General features: G+C 66.4%; 1 long non-coding RNA gene across 1 annotated transcript; it reads left to right on the top strand.

The window, feature by feature from the left end:
- The first annotated feature begins 1458 nt into the window (after nucleotides 1-1458).
- On the top strand, nucleotides 1459-5465 carry LOC142601630 (uncharacterized). Its single transcript, XR_012835149.1, has 5 exons — nucleotides 1459-2132; nucleotides 3225-3515; nucleotides 3937-4200; nucleotides 4561-4841; nucleotides 5385-5465. It is a non-coding gene; the product is annotated as an uncharacterized LOC142601630 (long non-coding RNA).
- Nucleotides 5466-7997: the final 2532 nt, after the last annotated feature.

Here is a 7997-nt window from a genome sequence, read left to right as displayed (position 1 = left end):
GGGCGGGGGGGGGGGGGGCGGGCGCCCCGCGGGCGCCGCGGAGGGACGGGAGCCCCGGTCCCGCGCTCGGCCGAGGGTCGCGGAGGTCGTCGCGCGCCCGGGCTGCGGCGTGGGGCGTGTCACGGCCCCGCCTGGGCCGCGCGAGGGAGAGACCCGCTGACGGCGGGATTCCTGCCGGGGACAACGTCAGCCGGCCCTGCTTGGCTGGACGGGCTGGGGGGTGCGCGTGTGCCTGAGGGGGCGTTGGGGTGCCTGGGGGGGTGCCTGGGGGGGGTGTCGGTGCCTCTGTGTGTGCGTGTGTGTGCGTGTGTGTGTGAGTGTGAGTGTGAGTGTGCACGTGTGCATGGGGGTGTGTGCATGTCTGTGAGTGTGCATGTGTGTGTGTGTGTGCATGTCTGTGAGTGTGCACGTGTGAGTGTGCATGTATCTGTGTGTGCACGTGTGTGCGTGTGTCCGTGTGCACGTGTCTGAGTGTGCATTGCTGCGTGTGTGTATGTGTGTGTCGGTGCCTGTGTGCACATGTGTGTGTGCGTGTGTGTGAGTGTGCAGGACGGACCTGTGAGTGTGCCCGTATCTGCGCGTGTGTCCCTGTGCGCGTGTGTCCCTGTGCACGTGTCTGAGCGTGCGCGTGCGTTGCTCGCGGGGGCGCGGCTCGTCCGCTAGGCGGCGCCACCGCCGGCGGGCACTGCTCCCGCCCCGCCCCGCCTCGCCATTGGCTGTTGGGCGGAGGCGCCGGCACCGCCGATTGGTCGGCGCGGGTGGGGCCGCCCCCGCCGGGGCAGGTGCGCGCCGACCCCCGAGGCTTGAACAGGCCCCGGGGCGCGGTACCGCTCGCCGCCGCCAGGGGGCGCCTCCGTCTGCCGCGGGAGCTGCGCGTGACCCGGGGCGGGGGCTGCAGGTACCGGGGGGGCTGAGGGGGGTGGGGGGGCCTGAGGGGGGGTCCCTGAGGGGTTGTGGGGGTCCCTGAGTGGGGCTGGGGGGTCCCTGAGGGGTTGTGGGGGTCCTGAGGGGTGTGTGAGGGTCCTGAGTGTGTTGTAGGGGGAGTCCCTGAGGGCCGGGGGGGTCCCTGAGGGGTTGTGGGGGTCCCTGAGGGCCGGGGGGGTCCCCGAGGGGTTGGGGGGGTCCCTGAGTGGGCCTGGGGGGTCCCCGAGTGCTGTGTGAGGGTCCCGAGTGGCGCAGGTGGAGTCCCGCCGAGCCTGAGGGGTCCCTGAGGGCCGAGGGGGTCCCTGACCGGCGGGGTCGGGCCCTGCCGTGCCCGGGCCCTCGGGGCCCGTCTCCGGGTGACCTGCGGGCCCCGCCGTCCCCTGGCGAACCCCAGGCCGGGGGGGTGGTGGGGCCCGGCCGCGGCTTGGGGAGGGGGTGTCCGGGCCGGGCGGGCTGTGAGGGGGTGCCCGGGGTCGGGGGTGGTTGTGCCCCCCCCGGGTTGGGGCGCGGGGGGTGTCGGGGCCCGGCCGGGCTGTGGGGGCGGCAGGAGGGGCCGGCTCTGTCCCGGAGCAGCCCCGTGGGGCTCAGCCGGGGTGCGGGGTCCCCCTGCACGGCTGCCGCCTCGGGGGAGGGTGCGCCGGGAGCGACCGGGGTGCGAGGCCGGGGGGGGCTGGGGGGGACCGTCCCCTGCCAACGCCCCCGCGGGGGCTCAGGGGGGCTTGTGCCCCGCTTCTCGTCCCGGCAGCTGCTGCTGCTGCTGCTCTGGGTACCGGGGAGCCTCCCGGGCTGCAGGGTGCCTGGCCCTGCTCCTGGTGCCGGCTGTGCCTGCTGGGGTGACCCAGGAGTTCCCCCTGCTGATGCTCTGCTCCTCCGGGCCTCGTGTTTTACAGGTTGGACAGCCGGGGCGCTCCCGTGGGCGAGGCGTGACGCGTGTGCGGGCACCGCTCGCCCTTCGCCCGTCCTGCGTCGGCACGAGAGACGCTACGCCTGCCCGTCGGCACCGGTCTGTGTTCTGCTGGGCTCCCCGAGCCGCACAGGGGGACATGACATCTGTCCCGGGACGGTACTGCAGTTTTGGGGGCCGGTAGTGACTCGTCTGTGGGGCGGGCAGCAGGTCCTGCCGCCCTTTGGGGCACGGGGCCCTCCACGCTGCGTATCAGCAAGACAAACCCGTTTGCTGCACCTCTGCTTTTCAGGCTGTGACACAGGTTTGATACACCAACCTTCACCCACACCCCCGGCTCTCGGGGCAGGGTTTCGGGCACCTCTGCTGCCTTTGTTGTTCCTAAAGCTGCTGCCTTTGCTCGTCCCCACAGGGACCAAAGCAGCCGGGACACGGGCATCCCCCCCGTGCGGGCTGAGGGGACGGGGGGGTTTTGGGCCACGACGGCGGGCGCTGCCGTGCCGTGAGGGCTGGCGGGTGGGCGCAGGCTCTGCAGCAATGCTGGGAGCCGTGTCTGAGGTCTCCTTTGGTGGAGGTAATGCACTTGTGGTGCAGTTTTAAGGTCCCCGTGTAACGCAAGTGCTGCTGGATTTGCCGAGATCCCCAAGTGGGACGTTTTCTCTTGAGCGCTCTGGGCTGCGCCCGTTTCCAGCCAGGGCAGGCCAGGGTGCTTTGGGCTGCGCAGGCGGGACGTTCCCTGGACACCGGGGCACGGTCTCGGCATCCGACCCCCGGACTGGAGGCCGACGGCCTGTCGGGATTCCCTGGGGTGCCCCAGCGAGGGGAAGCAGAGACGCTGGTCACTGCCCTGATCAGGGTGAGTAACAGGAGGCAGGAGGAGAGCCCCCCTGAGCTGGAGGCACCGGGATGGGCTCCACCTGTCTTCTCTTGCCTGGGCTGGAGCACAGTGTCTTGTGGTTCTCAGCTCCGGGAGTCGGCAGTTACTTTGGAGAAGGGTTTGTGTTCTTCCTTCAAACACCCAAGAGCTGCAGCTGCGGGGGGGGTTTCGGGGGGGGGGTCAGGTGCCCTGGGCTGCTGGGGGCAGCGGGGCTGGGCCCAGAACTGCTGCAGCGGTTCTTCAGGTCACCCCGACAGGAACAGCCTTCCTGGGGGGTTTCTGAGGAGACCAAGGGTCTCATCAAATGCATTTTGGTTTCCTTTTGCTTAAGGCAGTTTATTAGCTGGTATGTTTAAGCTGCTCTTTACCAGTGCCCTGCGTGTGCTTGCTAGCCACGGGTTATGGTTGACGTGGAAAGTTAAAACTCAAGAGTCAAGGTTAAAGTTTTGATTTTACACAGCAGTTGTTTGTGTTTGTGCTTTGATTTTTACCACGCATTTCTTCTCCCCCCTGCCCCAGGTAACGGAGTGTTTTATTGTCCCCTGTGCCTCTCCGAGCCCTTCCTGCCCACGTGCCTGACCCCGCACAAAGGACTTTGCTTCGTGGAAGCCCAGAGCTGTCCCTGAAGGACAAAGAATGTCCCCGAGCATCCGAGGTAAGGCCGGACCCGGCCCCTCTGACGCGCCTTTGAAACCCGGCTGGCGGCGCAGAGAAGCGACTCTGGCAAGACGGACTCCCGGGGCGTCTGGATCGACAGAGCAGCAGCAAGAACGCTGCAGAAACGGAGTTGCTTTGCCGAGTTTTTCTGTGGTCAGTGATGGGTAGTGTGGGTGCCAGTGCTTAGTCAAACGTGTTGGACCCGAACGTTTGAAGGGCGCCAGAACCCCCTTTGGGGTGCCCCAATTTGGCTGGGACGCCCCACGCACGTGAGTAACTATTGACTCCTGTAATTCTGTACTTTGCGTCGCAGCCTCTCCCCTCGGTCGGCACGGGCTGCCGGCGGGACAAACCCCTCCGGGCTGGCGCCGGCTCTGCCGGAGCCGGGGAGAGCTCGCACCAGGGGGAACTGGTTTCCGCTGGGGTTCAGCCCTTCAGCCCTGCCCAGAGTCATCCTCGCAGGCAGATGCCCAAGCACAGAGCTGGCAGCGTTAGACTACTCCCATGGCAGAGGCTTGGGGTGGCTTTGAGCTCTGCTTGAAGCTGTGGTTTTACCCAAAACCTTCTTTTTCAGCTCATAATGCGCTGCGGTTGGAGCAGAGGCCGCTTCCGGGACCCGCACCAGCTCCTGCAGCCCCGGTGGTGAAGCCGGCCTGGCCAGGGAGCAGCAGCGATGGCCGTCCCGGTGCTGCCGGTCCCTGGGAGGCGTTGGCGGCACCGGGGATGCCGCGTGGCCGTGCCGACGCAGGGGAAGGCTCATCCCTGTGCCCGGGTGAGGAGCACGGCCCCGAGGCAGCGAGCGCCCAGGGACACCGGCGGGGAGGACGTGCCCGGTGAGGTGAGAGCCCCGAGGCGGCGGCCGAGGGGAGCTGGGTGGTGGGACTGGGGGGGCCGTGGCTGCGAGGGGAGTTTGGGGAGGTGGGAGCGGGCGCTGTCGGGGTCCAGCCCAGACCCCACTGGCACTGGTGTGGTGCCAGCCCCGTCCCCAGCCCGGAGCTGCTGGACTCGGTCTGTGCCACCGCTGCTGCTGCGCAGGGGGAGCGGGTTTTCAGCCAGATCCTGGCTCTCGCCCGCTCTCCTGGGGAGAAACGAGACGTTTCTGGTGTCCCGTCCCCGTCCGTCCCCCCCCTCCCACCACAGGCGTGTGGTGCTGGGTCCGTGCCCTTGATCTCTGACTGTGCCACGTCTGTCTGCACAGGGATGGACGGACAGACGGACAGAGGAGCCCCAGCCACGCCGGGAGCCGCGTGGGGTGCGGAGCCCCGGGAAGAAGCCGGGCTGCCTGCGCCGAGGCCGACGCTGCCGCCTGCCCTGCACGTGGCCCGTCCTGGCTGGGGACAGTCCTGCCTGCGCCCGCCCAGGGACGCTGCGGGGAACCTCGCAGCTCCAGCTCGGCTGCAGTTTCAGGCAGGTTGTTTGGGCCCCGTTTGGTTTTGTTTAGTTGGTTGGTTTGTTGGTTTGGCCTCCCATTTGTTTCAGGTCCAGCTCCTGGACGGCTCCGGTTCACTTTTGGCTCCAGCTCATTTGTGGCTCCTGTTCCAGGTCCAGCTCATGGAGAGCTCCAGCGGGTTTGCAGCTCCAGCCCACGGATGGCTCTGGCTCGGTTCAGCTCCACCTTGTTTGCAGCTTCAGGTTGGTTGTCTCTGTCCCTCTTTTGTTTCTGTTCCACCTTGTTTGCAGCTTCAGCTCATTGTTTCTGCCCCTGTTTCTTTTCAGGTCCAGCTCCTGGACGGCTCTGGACAGTTTCAGCTCCTGTTTGTGGACGCCTCCAGCTGGTTGTGGCTCCAGCCCATTTGCAGCTTCACCTTCGTTGTTTCTGGCCCAGCTCATTTTTCAGCCCTGCCTGCGCCTGCCCAGCTCTGCCTGCCCGGACTGCGCAGCCACAGGTCAGTTGTTTGGGTTTGGGTGGTTGGTTTAGTGTTGGTTCGGGCTCCTGTTGGGTTCCTGCACAGCTCCGGGTCAGTTTGGGCTCCAGCTCATTTGTACCTTCAGGTTGGTTGTTTCTGCCCCAGTTTTTTTCAGGTCCAGCTTGTGGATGGCTCCCGTTCAGTTTTGGCTGCAGCTCTTGGACACCTCTAGCTCATTTGCAGCAGCTTCATCTTGATTGTTTCTGGTCCAGCTCATTTGCAGCTCCAGCTCATGTTTCTGCCCCTGTTTTTTTCAGATCCAGCTCCTAGACAGCTCCAGTGCACTTTTGGCTGCAGCTCTTGGACACCTCCAGCTCCTGGATGGCTCTGGCTAGTTCCAGCTCCTGTTTGTAGATGGCTCCAACTCATCCAGCTCATTTGTAGCTTCAGGTTGGTTGTTTCTGCCCCCATTCTTGTTTCTGGTCCAGTTGGTGGATGGCTCTGTCTCATTTGGAGCTTCAGCTCATTGTTTCTGCCCCTGTTTTTTCAGGTCCAGCTCCTGGACAGCTCTGGACAGCTTCAGCTCCTGTTTGTGGATGCCTCCAGCTGCTTCCAGCTGCTTCCAGCTCCACCTCATTTGTAGCTTCACCTTCATTGTTTCTGCGCCTGCCCAGCTCTGCCTGCCCGGACTGCGCAGCCACAGGTCAGTTGTTTGGGTTTGGGTGGTTGGTTTAGTGTTGGTTCGGGCTCCTGTTGGTTTCCTGGACAGCTCCGGGTCAGTTTGGGCTCCAGCTCGTTTGTACCTTCAGGTTGGTTGTTTCTGCCCCAGTTTTTTTCAGGTCCAGTTTGTGGATGGCTCCAATTCAGTTTTGGCTGCAGCTCTGGGACACCTCTAGCTCATTTGCAGCAGCTTCACCTGGATTGTTTCTGGTCCAGCTCATTGTTTCTCCCCCTGTTTTTTTCAGGTCCAGCTCATGGACGGCTCCAGTTCAGTTTGGCCCCAGCTCATTTGCGGTTCCCATCTCAAGACCAGCTCGTTTGCAGCTCCAGCCCATGGATGGCTCTGGCTCTTTTGTAGCTCCAGGTAGGTTGTTTCTGCCCCTGTTTTGTTTCTGTTTCAGCTCATTTGCAGCTTCAGCTCATTGTTTCTGCACCCATTTGTTTCAGGTCCAGCTCCTGGACAGCCCCAGCTCATTTGGGGTTCCCATCTCAGGACCAGCTTGTTTGCAGCTCCAGCCCATGGATGACTCTTGATCATTTCAGCTCCAGTTGGTTGTGGTTCCAGCTCGTTTGCAGCTTCAGGTAGGTTGGTTTTGCCCATTTTTCTTTCTCTTCCAGGTTATTTATGGCTCCAGCTCTTGTGCAGCTTCACCCAATTGTTTCTGCCCCAGCTCATTGTTTCTGCCTCTGTTTCTTTCAGGTCCAGCTCCTGGTCCATTTCGGTTCCAGCTCGTCTCCTCTCCAGGGCAGTTGGTCTCCAGCTCCGTTTGGTGCCTCAGCTCCTCTCCAGCTGCTTCCCAGTTCCAGGGTGCCTGTGCCTCCAGCTCCTGCCCAGTACAGCTCGGGCTTGTTCCAGGGCTCCTGGCTTGTGGCCAGGCCGTAAATCAATCACTGTCACCTCTCGGATATGAATATGACCTGTCATCGCTGTACGCGCGTTGAGGGCGGGGGGGTCGTGGTGTTGATGATGTGTGTACCTCGAATAAAGAGTGGGACGAAAGCGGAGAGTGTGCAAAGTGCCTTTTTGCCCAGAGACTATCTCAGACGTTTCATTCGGCCTGGTGCATGCCAGCCTCCCTGGCTTTGGGGACCAACGCGAGCAGACCCCCACCTCCGGCGGGGGCCCACGCACCCTGCCCACCCCCTCCCAGCCCCAGAGCCCGGCGCCCTCCCGCCTCCCCCCACCCGCGGCCACGGCCCCCCCAGCCCCCCTCCGGCCCCGAGCCCAGAACCGGCCGACGGGGGCTCCGTTCCTGGGCCCGAAGGCGCGGGACTCGCTCTCTGCCCCGGCCCCACGGCCGCGGGGCCCGGGCTCGGCTCTCGGCGCTGCCAAACGGAACGGCCGAGCCCCGGCCCCGGGAGCTGGGCTCCGGGCCCCCGACCCACCCCCCGGCCCCGCGTGTGATGTCGGGACGGGCCCGGGAGCCCCGGCGGTGTCGGGCGGTGCTTGGGAACTGGCCGGGGGGACCCGCCGAGCGGGCCCGGCCCCGGGGGAGCGCGGCCGAGCGCGGGGGACGAGGGGGGGCGCCGGGCTCCGGCCCTCCGGGCTTTATTCCCCGGCGCCCCGACGGCTCCTCCTCCGCCGAGCCACCCGCAGCCACCCGCCCGCCCGCCGCCCCGACACCCCCCCCCGAACCCGGGGCCGCGGCCCCCAGCGGTACCGCGGCCCCTTCCCCGCCGCGGCCCCTTCGGTCCCCGCCGGCCGCTCCGGGCCGAGCCCCCCCGCGCCTCACCTGGGCCCCGCCGGGGGAGCCCGGCCCGGCCGCTGCCGCCCCGGGACGGCGGGCGGCGCCCCCGGCAGAGAACGAGCAAATGGGGGGGGACGGCGGCCGCGGGGGCTCAAATCTGCTCGGCCCCGCCCCGCGCACGCGCCCCGCCACCCGCCCACTCGCCCCGCGCACCTGGGCCGGACGCCGCGCAGGCGCCCTGCGGCCCCGCCCGCTCCCACCTGGGCTCGGCCCCGCCCCGCGCAGGCGCCCTGCGGCCCCGCCCGCTCCCACCTGGGCTCGGCCCCGCCCCGCGCAGGCGCCCTGCGGCCCCGCCCGCTCCCACCTGGCGCAGGCCCCGC

Source organism: Balearica regulorum, chromosome 4 (assembly GCF_011004875.1).
Source record: "Balearica regulorum gibbericeps isolate bBalReg1 chromosome 4, bBalReg1.pri, whole genome shotgun sequence".
In the NCBI taxonomy this organism is placed as follows: domain Eukaryota; kingdom Metazoa; phylum Chordata; class Aves; order Gruiformes; family Gruidae; genus Balearica; species Balearica regulorum.
This window is presented reverse-complemented; position numbering and strand designations above follow the sequence as displayed.